Source organism: Eptesicus fuscus, chromosome 12 (genome assembly GCF_027574615.1).
Source record: "Eptesicus fuscus isolate TK198812 chromosome 12, DD_ASM_mEF_20220401, whole genome shotgun sequence".
NCBI lineage: Eukaryota > Metazoa > Chordata > Mammalia > Chiroptera > Vespertilionidae > Eptesicus > Eptesicus fuscus.
In genome coordinates, this window is record NC_072484.1 from 45,486,780 (window position 1) to 45,499,369 (window position 12,590).

Consider the following 12,590-nt stretch of genomic DNA (forward strand, 5'->3'; position numbering starts at 1 on the left):
CTATCCACTGAGACAAAGGGCTAGGGCCATTGTATTGTTTAAAGCCTCTGTGTTCTTACTATTTTTGTGTGTATCTGTCTATGCCTACTTTTTCTCTAGCTCTTTTGAAAGGAACCTTAAAATCCCACTATGTTTGTGTATTTGTCTTTCATTTAGTTCTCAAATTTTGCTTTATGTATTTTTAAGTTAGTGTGAGATTTAGAGCAATATTACAAAGGAAGTGCATATGAGTTGGCTGATAACAATACAACTATAACAACTTTCTCTTAGTATGTTCGTGATAAAAGACTGATTTGACGGGCTGATCAAGTGGAAAGGTGGCTGTCTCCTCCTCCCTTTATTGCTGGATGTGTACACATGAGGTCAAGAGAAAGGAAAGCTTTCTCAATAAACAAACTCTCTTCTTCCATCATTGGACTTTTAGAGCCTCTTAATATAGTTTCATCAACCATTTTTTTACTTTTATTTTTCAGGATATTTTTGTTGAGTATATGATTTTAGGTTAGAGATTATTTTCTTCAGCACTTGAAAATGATATTTTACTATCTTTTAGCTTCCACCTTTTGTTTTTTAACATTATTGTCATTTTTGGGGACCTAATTTGTGCCTGCCTCCCTGAATGATTTTAACTCCTTTTCTTTGTTTTTAAGCATTTTTACTAAGATATTCCTAAATGTGGCTTTCCTTGTGCTACTTTGGACTCAGGAACTTCTTGAGCTGTAGGTTGATATTTGCTGTCCGTTGTTTCATGACAAACCACTCTAAAATTTAGTAGTTTAAAATGATGACTGTTGTATAAGCTATGTTTCTGTGCATTAATTAATTACAGTTGGACATTCTTTTGAAGGTCTTACCTAGGGTTTCTCATGTCTTTACATTCAGATGGTGGCAGGGTATGGAGTTGTTTGGATGCTAGAATGCTCCATCCCAGCTGGGATATCCAAAATGGTTCCTCGACTCGCATATACTATGACTGACTTGGGGCTTCTTTATGCAATTGTTTTTTGACTACAGTGCCTTGTCCTCCAGGGCCTCTTTCTAGTTGTGTAGCTGGAATTCTTACATGTTGGTCAGGGCTTCTAAGATCTCACAGCGGAAAAGTCCTGGCCATTGTAAGTCTCAGGCCTGATGTTGGCACAGTGCTCCTATTGTCACATTTTGTTGCATAAAGCAAAGTTCTGGCTCTTAATCAATAAAGAAGCATGCTACACAGGGCATGGATATCAGGATGTGTAGTTCTTTGGAGGAACAGGCTACCAAAATGTGTTTCTTTAGTTTTTGGAAGCTCTTTACCATTATTTCTTTAAATACCATTTCTTCCTCTTTCTTGTGCTAATTTTCACATAAAACAGCAATTGTAGGCATGCTATCTGTTTTCTCTGTGTCCAATATTTTTCTTATACTCTTTTCTGTATTTTCTCTTCTTTTTCCTTTATTTTCTTCAGTGTGTTTATCTTCTATTTACTAGTATGTGTATTCCAGACTATTAATTCTGTGTTCTGCTGTGTCTAATCTGTTGTTAAATCCATCTATTGAGGTCTTAACTTTTAAACTTTTTTTTTTCAGTTTTATATATATATATAAAATATATATATATATAATATATATATATTATATATATATATGATATTTAATATATATTATATATAATCTATATATATATATATATAATATATATATTTCAGCTTTCTGATATAATTCTTCAACTTTTTACCCTCTCAATCTGTTCCTTTATGTTCTTTTAACAGCTTTATTATGGTTCTTTCAGTGTCTTGTGCTGCTAATTAAATATCTGGATTATCTCTGGCTCTTTGTTTGAAGATTGTATGGCCTGCTGGCTTGAGTTTTGGTTTGATCCTCCCCTTGACCACAGCTCTCTTAGTGCTTTCAGATGCATGGTTGGTGTTGTTTCCACACCTTCTCCTGGATATTGAATGAAGTTAGTCATTGTCCCCTCACCAGGGCTAGACCTGCTCTGTTTTGCTTTACAGAGGCTTTCTGCTGAGTCTTTTTAGCCTCTTCATCTTCCATGCAGCTTTAGAGGGGAAAAGAGCCACCTAAGAGCCACCATGTTTCCATTTCCTCTTCTCAGTCCCGTGAGAGCACCAAAAGCTTTGCTAATTTTTATCTCCACAGCAGCAGACCTCTTCTGGGGCATAGCCTACATTCTCAGCCTCCTCTATAAAGGCAGAATCAGCAAATCCCTCAGGGAAAACCCTTCAGCAGAAGTCAGCTCAGTTTTCTGAAGTTCTCATCTCTGGAATAATGCTGTAACTAATTATCCCAGTTTCAGCACTTTTCTGAATTTTTATATTTATCAAAACTTTCTAGTTGTTTTGCCAGAAGCATTACTATGCCTCGTATAACCCTTCTTATCCCAACATTTAAGTGCCCCACATGCTTGACTATCTGCTTGCCCCTTTCCTCAAGAGTTCTGTTGATTCCCTCTACACTTGGCCATGTTTATTACACTGAATAACAGGGTTTGATAGGCCAAGTCTCTCATTAGACTGAATGTTTTTTGAGTAGATAAACACTGCATTATTCACCTGCATATTTTTGGTAACTAGCACTTGGCATCTGAGAATAATTGAGACTATTTTCTTTTATTAAATATATTTCTAGGTCAAAATATATTCTCATTTAACATATTTGATGTTATAAGTCAAATATCTATGGAGGCCTAAGTTCCCATAAATATATATGACATTCCCAATGTTGATCATCTTGGAATGTGTTCATCCAGAGCAATTAGATAATAGCAAATTGTCAACACATGCTGTTCACATTTCCTTCAGTTGTCTTTTAATAGCAATGCTTAATCAAAATCAAGGAAGCAAATATTTTTCCACAGTAACGCAAGTGTTATCAAGTGACTTATTTTCACTGTTACTTCTTACCAAAACCATGGTACCCTAAATAGTAGAGGGAGGGGCAAATCTTGAGGAAGCAAAGTGCAGCACTATGGATTAAAAGTTGACTTACTTGTTTGATTGATTTTATATATGTGGTTTAATGATTTACCAATAAGAGAAACAATATCATATTTTTAATTTGTAAAATGTTTTTGAAGACATGTGTCATCTGTGATTTTACATTTTTCCATACCACAATAGGACCCTTAAATGGAAAAAAAAATTATCTATATTAATAAAAGCATAATATGCAAATTGACCAAATGGCCAAACAGTGGAACGACCATCCGAATGACCTTACGGATGACCTTCTGGACGAAGCAAGGGCTGTGAAGTCCTACTCTTACAAGAATTTCATGCATCAGGCATCTAGTTTTTATTATATAAATTTAAGTAAAACCACACAAATATGACAAAGTTGAAAAACTGCACATATTTTTAATCCTGACCTTTGTGGAAAAGTAATAGATTTAAAATAATTGTCAAAGGTAAATATGAATATATATGATAAAAAGCTAATAGGTATTATTAAGTTTAGTTTTATAAAAACTTTTCTTGATCTTTTAAAAAAAACAAATACCATATATTTTCCAATGTTCAAATAAATGTATATATTCATACTTGAAAATGATAATGTAGACAAAATTAGATGAATATTTAAAAGTCATTATATTATTGAAATAATGATAATTTTTTCCATCTGGTTGAAGTAAACAATCACATTTTTTCTGTTCATGGAATATAGAGTTTAACTAGCTATGGCCATAGTTTGTGAGGCCCTTCTGTGTGGGTAATTTAAACATATGAGTGCAAGACAACACTCAGCATAATGTATATTATGGTTTTGTGGATGATGGACTCTCATTTTTATTATAAGGAACCCTTTATATATTGATTTAATTTTTATTATGTTGAGCCTTTATATACTTTTTGTTGCCTACCTTATTTTGCATAGCAGTACTGGACTAATATTACATACATATTTTACATAACATCACATATTTTTAATGTTAAATCACTATAAAAAGAAAACAATATTATTGCTTTTTCATCTGTATTTACCACCTTTTTTAATAATTTCACATTAATATGTAAACATTTATTGAATTTATCTTACATGTTTTGTTTTATATTTCCATAAATATTAGAACACTACATTCAAAGTAGAATGACAGATAATGTACTTTAATGAAAATAACAGAAGAAAATAAAACAAAGGGTGTTGGTGACAAATGTGACAGTTTTAACTTTCAAAGGAAAATGAATGTAGAGAACATGCCCTTGAAAATAGGAATTATGACCTTTTATTTTATAACCATTTACTTCATGTTTAATGAGAATATGGCATATTTTCTCTCAGGTTAGGGGAAAATAATAGCTTTAGACATTATCTTTGACCCTTAAACTATTGAGGGGATATGAATAATGATGAAGCAAGGGGTAGAGAGCAGTTTAAAATAGCCTACTATGTCTCAAATAGGGACATTCAATTGTTAGTGCTAAGAATAACTTCTTATAACTTTGAAATAGCCAGCATAGGTCATTTTCTAAATGGACTATTTGTCCTCTCAGAAGTTTTTTTCTTTCTTCTTTTTTTTTTAGCTTCAAAATAAAATCTTAGGGCTAAAAGGGGCATCATCACATGTTAGTTTAAGCATCAATTTTGCAGAAAAGAAACAAGTGGTAGGTACGAAGTCATTGTTCCCAGCCATTTTAATTTAATACAGAGTAAGATATGATATTCTCATTTTCTGTCCCCTTGTGTCCCCACCTTCCCACCTCACAACTTCCGTACACGGCTCTCTCTGAAAGACAGCTACTTGGTCGGATATTTAGGTGCAGATCCACTAACTTGTCTACATGGCGGTGCAAAAAGAACAACTTCTCACAACTAAAAAGCCACAGTCCTCCAGTCATTTTGACAAAGGTCACCTAATCAATATGGAATCACATGCTCAGCAGTTGAAGTGAGAGCAGACCCACTAAATGACCGGCATGGACCTGTCACCCAAAGCAGACGTTGAGCCTTTGAAAGCACCCTCAGCGTTAGGTGAGTAAAGCAGGCCCTCCAGGGAATCTTAGACTAAATTAAAGGCAGTGTTCTGCTGTTCCTGGTGACTGAATACTTTAAGGCAATACTTGATATGAATTGTTATCAACAATTTTAAAGGCAAAATATTTTCCCAAGACATAATGACACTGGAAGTACACGTGAGATTTTCTCAGGGTTTAAGAAATAAAGTACAAAAAGATTGCTATATAGATGCATTAAAAATGAAGTCTTATTTTTTACAGTTACGAATATAAGCATGAACTACCATGTGAATTAATTTAATTGTTTAATGAGTTACAGCTTAGTTTTTTTCATTAGCAACATTAATGAGTAAATTGTAGTTTTATTAGAGGAAACATTTCTACATATGTATATACACACACACACACTCAATTTTATTATATAAGAACATTTCATCTGGATTGCAAGTTAATTCTAATGGCAACCTTGTGGGATAAATCAAGCACTTATTATTATTTCTCTTTGGCATACCTAAGGACACTAAAACATGTAAATCACTCTCCTAAAATTCTCACAAGTGAATTTTAAACCAGAGCTCCTTCCTGGTTGAAGATTTTAACAATTGTAAGTATGCCAATGACTACTTTCAGTAAGGATTCCAAGTTGAAATCTAAATGCATTATGTTATACATGCACTTTCATTTCTAATAACACCTCAAAATAGATTAAGTGCCATTCTATTTAAAAGTATGTGTGAGACAGTAAGTATTAAAAATGTATTGACTTACAGCCAAGAAAATGAAATAAAATAAATAAAAATGTCTTTCTCTTGCCACTTTCTAGACTTAATGTTCTAATTGTCTGTTTTACTTATAATTATCTTTATTTATTTTAAGTTGCCTCACCTGATAGTAAAATGAATGGTAAATATAAAGAGTGCATAACTGCAGCAATGAAGGCCATTTGGCTAAAAACAAAATGCCTAGAGGCTCTTAGGGTCATCGTTGTAGAAGAGGTATGATTATTACCCTGCTGAAGCAGTATGCACATCCGGAGAGGTAAATGAATACCTAAAATGTCTTTTTAAAATATATATATTTTTATTGATTTCAGAGAGGAAGGGAGGGATAGAGACAGACACATCAATGATTAGAGAGAATTAGTGACCGGCTGCCTCCTGTATGCCCCCTACTAAGGATAGAGCCTGTAATCCAGGCTTGTGTCCAGACTTGGTAATTGAACCATGACTTCCTGGTTCATTGGTCAACGCTCAACCACTGAGCCACACAGGCTGGGCTAAAAAGTTCTTAATATGAGAATTATTTTGATTTGCTGGATCTGAAATTATCTTTAGGAGTAGAACTGCTTTTGGTCATTGGTATCCATGTCAGTGAGATCCCTTGTTCCTGAGTTTGAATCAGCATCACCTAGGAACTGTTACTGCAGAATCCCAGGTCCAGCTCTAATGAATCAGGATCTGCATTTTTAACAAGGTCACCAAGTAACTTGTGTGCCCAGTTTAAGGTGAGAAGCCTTGGGCCAGACACCATTGACCTTCTCTGCCTACTTATTTACAATCCATTTGTAGTTCCTCCAGGACAGGGACACCTAAGCATGTTTATTAGTAGAGAAACTAATGGTCACATACCAAAACACTTTGTTGCACTGGCAAGGAGCCAATATCAGAGCAATCTCGACCAAGGTCAAATCACATACTGACCAGTTTTGGACTAGGGACAATATACTTGACCCAGGAAACAGATTGCTGTATGTAAGCAGGTAACACCATGCCTCTGGTCATTGTATCACTCCCTACAGGTGCATCACTCCCTAAATTGTCAAACAGAACTGTTGCTGACATAGCCTGATACAAATATGTGAGGTCATTGTGAGAAGGCAGGTACCATGTTGAGCTAATAATGGTATCTTTGACTTTAAAAAATAATCAGGACAAAGAACTTATTTTAGTCATAGATAATACAATAAAAATAAAAAAAAGAAACACTGTGACCAGAGAAAAATCATTTTCACAAGTTTTAATGGCAATGAATAATAACCTAAATCTCACCTTTAATCTTTAATTAGTGTACATTTACTTAGAGTTTGGTCTTTTGTGCTATGCTCTCTTCTGTGGTACTAAGTCAAAGTTTTATTGAAAACTTTGCTTTGAAACTAAACTTCTATTTGAATGTGGGCTGGGTTTTCATATATTGTTCACAGTATTTACTAGCCTGCTCACTGATACTGTATAATACAGATAAGAAAGACATCTATCTAGATATATAAAATGCCAGCGATAGTAATGGTGTCACGGCCCCTTGCCGGGCTGTCCCCGCCCCACAGGGAGCAGTTAGGGGCACCCCTAGGCAACACAATAGGGTGTGAGTTTGATGGGGGAAAGTCAAAGAAATAGGGGGGAAGGTCTTAAGGATCTGCGGGTTGGGGTGGTCCGTCCGGAGTAGGTTTGGAGTGTGCTGGGGAAGGAAGAGGAAGATCTGATTAGAAAACAGCATCACCGCCAGCCCCGACCCTGAAATGGCACTGCTGGCCGAGCACCTGCTGAAGCCGCTGCCCGCGGACAAGCAGATGGAGACCAGGCCCTTCCTGGAGTCGGTGTCCCACCTGCCAACCTTCTTCGATTGCCTTGGGTCCCCAGTGTTTACGCCCATCAAGGCAAACATAAGTGGTAACGTCACGAAAATCAAAGCTGTGTCCAACACGGACCCTGCCAAGTTCCGGACCCTGCAGCACATCCTGGAGGCGGAGAAGGAAATGTATGGAGCAGAGTGGCCCAAAGTGGGGGCCACGCTGGCGCTGATGTGGCTGCAAAGGGGCCTCTGATTCATCTAGATCTTCCTGCAGGGCATCTGTTATGGGGAGCGGGACTAGAGCCACCCCAACCTCATCCAAGACAACGCCACCAAGGCCTATGAGATGGCGCTCAAGAAGGACGGGCTTGTGGAGACCGGTTTGGCTCAGTGGATAGAGCGTCGGCCTGTGGACTGAAAGGTCCCAGGTTCGATTCCGGTCAAGGGCATGTACCTTGGTTGCGGGCACATCCCCAGGAGGGGTTGTGCAGGAGGCAGCTGATCGGTGTGTTTCTCTCTCATCGATGTTTCTAACTCTCTATCCCTCTCCCTTCCTCTCTGTAAAAAAATGAATAAACTATATTAAAAATAAATAAATAAAAGAAGTACCAACTGGATAGTGCAGACCTTCGAGGCAGAGCTGTATGCCGCGCCCTACAAGTCCGACTTCCTGAAAGCCTCTCTGTCCCAATTTCTCCTTCAGGGACGTAAGCACAGGTGACCAAGGGTGCCTCAGCCAGTCTCTAAACAGACACTGACACGTACAACCCAAGGTACTTACTTAATATTGACCGAGCATAAGTTACACAGGAGACAGACATGCAATGCACGAATCACACACGGTTTATTTACCAGAGTCCTGGTGGTTTCCAGACCTCGGCAGGCCACCCGGGGATCCGCACCGACAGACACACACACTGGACGTTGGACGTTGCAGCTGCGGTTCGGCGTCTTGCTTGAGGCCTCAGTTTCCGGCTCACTGTCTGGACTCACAGTCCACGGCAGAGCTTGGGCAGATTGCAGGAAGGGGGGTGGAGAGTGACCGTCTGTGGAGGAGCAGAACAAGCCTCTCTGATCTTCCTCTGGTGCTTCCTCTTTTTATGTGCCTAGATGGGCGTCTTCAGTGTGTCTTATCAGCGGGTCCCAGGAGCCTTGCATATCTGGTTTTACATATGGGGAACAGATCACTTTACTTTTTTTTTTTTTCTGCATACAGGCCGTTCAGGGGTGTTTAATCAACTTGTTTACATTACATTTAATACTTCTTAACATCATTTTTTAATATCACACTGTAATTTCACACTTTGATACTTATTCTATATTGTTCTTATCATTATTACTATAACACTCTCCAAGGGCCAGAACATGACGGAGGAGGACTGCCTGGAGGAGGTCCACGTGTTCCTGGTCAACCACATGGCCACCATTGACGTCATCTACAAGATGTGCACCAAGGTGAACGCGAGCTCAACTACAAGGTGTAGGCGTGCCCATCGGCTGGCACTCCCAGAAACAGACAAGCCAGAATCACTGTGAAGCAAGCTGGCAGGCCGCCTTGGCCTGCATCCCCCAGAGCAGCCCAGAGTCTGGCTGGGGTTGCAGGGGACAGCCCTGGTTTCTGAAAAGTCATTTTTGGGGTCTATCCTAACAGAGCAATAAATAACCATCTGACTGCTGAATCACCTTTAATTTCACGGCAGCACAGACCTACTGCCGTCATTTCAGTGTGATAAAAATCAGTTAATGTTGCTAATAAGTCAAGTCCTAGGGTTTTCTGTCCCCGTCCCCCCATGTGGTACGTGACCCTGGGGGAGCCTTGTCATACACCTCATTTAAAAAATGAGAATCTGGTGCAGTGATGTTTCAGGTCATGTAAGGACCACGAGGAGTCTGATTTGAAATTATACAGGATTTTTTTTTTTTTTTAAAGCAGACTGCTGTGTGCTCTCCTGTGGTTGCACAGTTCAGTGTCACAACGCTGTCAGTATAGACCCTGCTCTTTCCCACTGTCTTTTTCCAGACAGTTTTTTATAGTTGAAAACAACCAGCAAGCCTTTGATGACCTTGACCAAGGGGACTTTATTTTAAAGCTATCAGATATGAGTAACTGACCACAGATGACTGAATTTGCATTTTTCTGCATAAGTATTTTCTTCAGGGACAGCCTACCCTACCTAAGAAACTACCTATCATGTGTGTTCTCTCAGAGGGGAGACCACGAGCCCTCCTGATGCCGAGACCCCCGGAAACACCTCGCTGCCTTAACTGTCCCTCCTGGCACTAACAAGAGCTGTATTTTGAAAGTGTTGGGTTAAATCGAGGGACCACCAAAGAATTCATGTGTGTTAAAAACCCAATGAAGAACAATTGGTGATTTTTATGCAAACACTAAATAATTCTTAATAAATAAATCTCTATTTTAGGATCACAAAAACAAACAAAACAAAACAAACAAACAAACAAACAAAAAAAAAAAACTTTGGAGATAGTGAAGGGCAATTTGTCCAGACTGTTGAGAGCTCAGAATTAGAGTTTAATTGGGATAGAATAGAAATCCTGCTAATACCTGATGCCTGAAATCTAAGCACTCTACTTTTAGGTTTTCCAGTTCAAGTTTTTAGAGACTGCCTATTAAAACAATCCTGGTTGGAAAGTGTTTGTATAGAAGTATTTGCTGTGTTTACCATGCTTAGCTCTCTGTAAGGAATATGGAATAATGTTAAATGCCTCATGTTCTCAAGAAGCTTGAATTTTAAAATAAAAAATAAAGAAGAAATATAAATATTAAAAATAAAAAAAAGAAGAAGCTTGAATTTTAGGGGTGAAATCAGGCAGGCAGTTGAGTGGTTAGGAGCCAGCAGTCCCAGATTGTGAGAGGGATGTCCGTGGATTTGGGCCTAAACCAGCAGTTGGACATTCCCCAAAAGGTCCCAGATTGTGAGAGGGTGCAGGCTTGGCTGAGGGACTCACCCCCTCCTGTGCACAAATTTCATGCATCGGGCCTCTAGTATATATATAAAAGCCTAAGCGACCATTTGACCATTCAACCGGGAGCTATGATGCACACTGACCACCAAGGGGCAGATGCTCAATGCACAGGCATGGAAACATGGAACAGAATGATGAAACTCAGAGGGAAGAGGGTAGGGGGAAGGGTGAGAAGAGATGAACCAAAGATTTTATATGCATACTAGAGGCCCAGTGCACAGATTCATTCACTGGTGGGGTCCCTTGGCCTGGCCTGCGGGGATCAGGCCAAAACTGGCAGTCTGACATTCCCTGAGGGGTCCCGGATGGATTGAGAGAGGTCGCAGGCCAGGTTGCATGATTCCATGCACCAGGCCTCTAATATTGAGATAAAGAATAACACAAGTGATTTTTTAATTTTTTTTTCTGTTCATGTTACCCTAGGTATGGAAACTGAGACTATGCTTAGTTCTTCAACATGAACATATATTTATTCAGAATTAATGCAGATCAATAGAAAGAATTTCCAAGAAAATGAAATAATATATATCATTATATAATGGCAAAATCTTTAATATGAATAGACAAGAACATTTATAGAAAAAGTAGGCCCTCTAAAATATCAACCCTTAAAAATGCAGATGATAAATCTTTTGAATCTTTGATAATACTTCTTTTATAAAACAAATTAGTACAACTTTACCTCAATTGCACACATTTCTAGACAACAAAAGACCCTAGGCCACTTATAAAATCAACAATAGCAATGACACCTGTATTGTGGTATGTGAAACTCACTTGTAGTTAGTTTTGGAGAAGAAATAGCTGATATGGTAAGTGTAAACATCACAGAAGCACTCAATGAGTCCTTCCCAAAGGGACAACCTGTCCTGTGAAATAAATGTGTCCTGTCTCTTCTTGAATAACATTAAAGAAAATATTTTATCAGAAAGGCCCTGATTTGGTTAAAGAGAAGGAAGAGGATAGATAGGCATGTTTCTAGTCTTCTAAATTTTGTTTATTAATTATTTAGCTCTGACTGGTCTATATTTTTGTATATGTTCATGCACACACAAACATCTACACTAATAAAAGAGAAATATGCAAATTGACCATACCTCTGTGATGCCCATCAGCCAATCAGGAGTGAGTATGCAAATTAACCCAACAAAGATGGTGGGTTAATTTGCATACACAGGCGCCAAATGGCCGGGCCGGTGTGGGAGGATGAAAGGGCAACCAGGGGAAGGAAGGCCCATCTTGCACGAATCTTCGTGCATTGGGCCTCTAGTATATAATAAAAGCACACTTTTATTTTCATTTTGCCATATTTACTATTCAATTTCTTTCTAAATTCTATCCCAAATCCAAGAACTAGTTGTTGTTGTTGTTGTGTTTTTTTAAACCCAGGGCTATGTAATACTATTTCTTCTAAAATTATCTTGACATATAATTTTTATAAATTGATCATTTTTTTTGTTAAAATATAGCAACTAATAGTATTAAAATCACAATCTAAAGTATCTAAGCTTAAGAAAGCAAATTATTTTAGAGATATAATACTTTGCCTTATATATTTTAAGGTCCAATTTCACACAAAATTGACTAATTGACCTGATTAGTCAACAATTGACCAAAGTTGCCTAATTGGTCAATTACTGTATAGGGATAATTACATGCAGTTCAGGAATATCTGGCAAACATGTATACCTAAAGAAGTAGTCAGTCTAAAAAATAAAATCCTTCATAATTTATGTCTTCCAAGGACATGGATGTATGAAATTATAATTGGCAAGCACAAAATATTTAACATAGTTTAAAGAATTGTTAATCACCTGGAAGAATACTTTCTATATCATCTAGAAAGGATAAGGAGCAATTGCTAACAAAATGTGTATGTTTCTAAACATCTTCTTATATGAAAAGCAATTTGACCAAAGAATGGTTCTCACCTTTGCCAGTGCCAGACCCCCTTGGATTAATGTCCTACCTAGCTGAACTCTTGACTGCTTTGCCATAATGGGTTGTTAATAGAAACAACTGACATAGTAAAAATAGCTATCACCACTCCCTGTCAGGGGATGATCTAGAGCAACTCTAAAATGA

The 12,590-nt window shown here is 37.8% G+C and overlaps 1 pseudogene; it reads left to right on the top strand.

Moving 5' to 3' along the window:
* Positions 1 to 7,464: 7,464 nt before the first annotated feature.
* LOC103305006 (glycolipid transfer protein-like) lies at positions 7,465 to 9,001 on the top strand (annotated as a pseudogene).
* Positions 9,002 to 12,590: the final 3,589 nt, after the last annotated feature.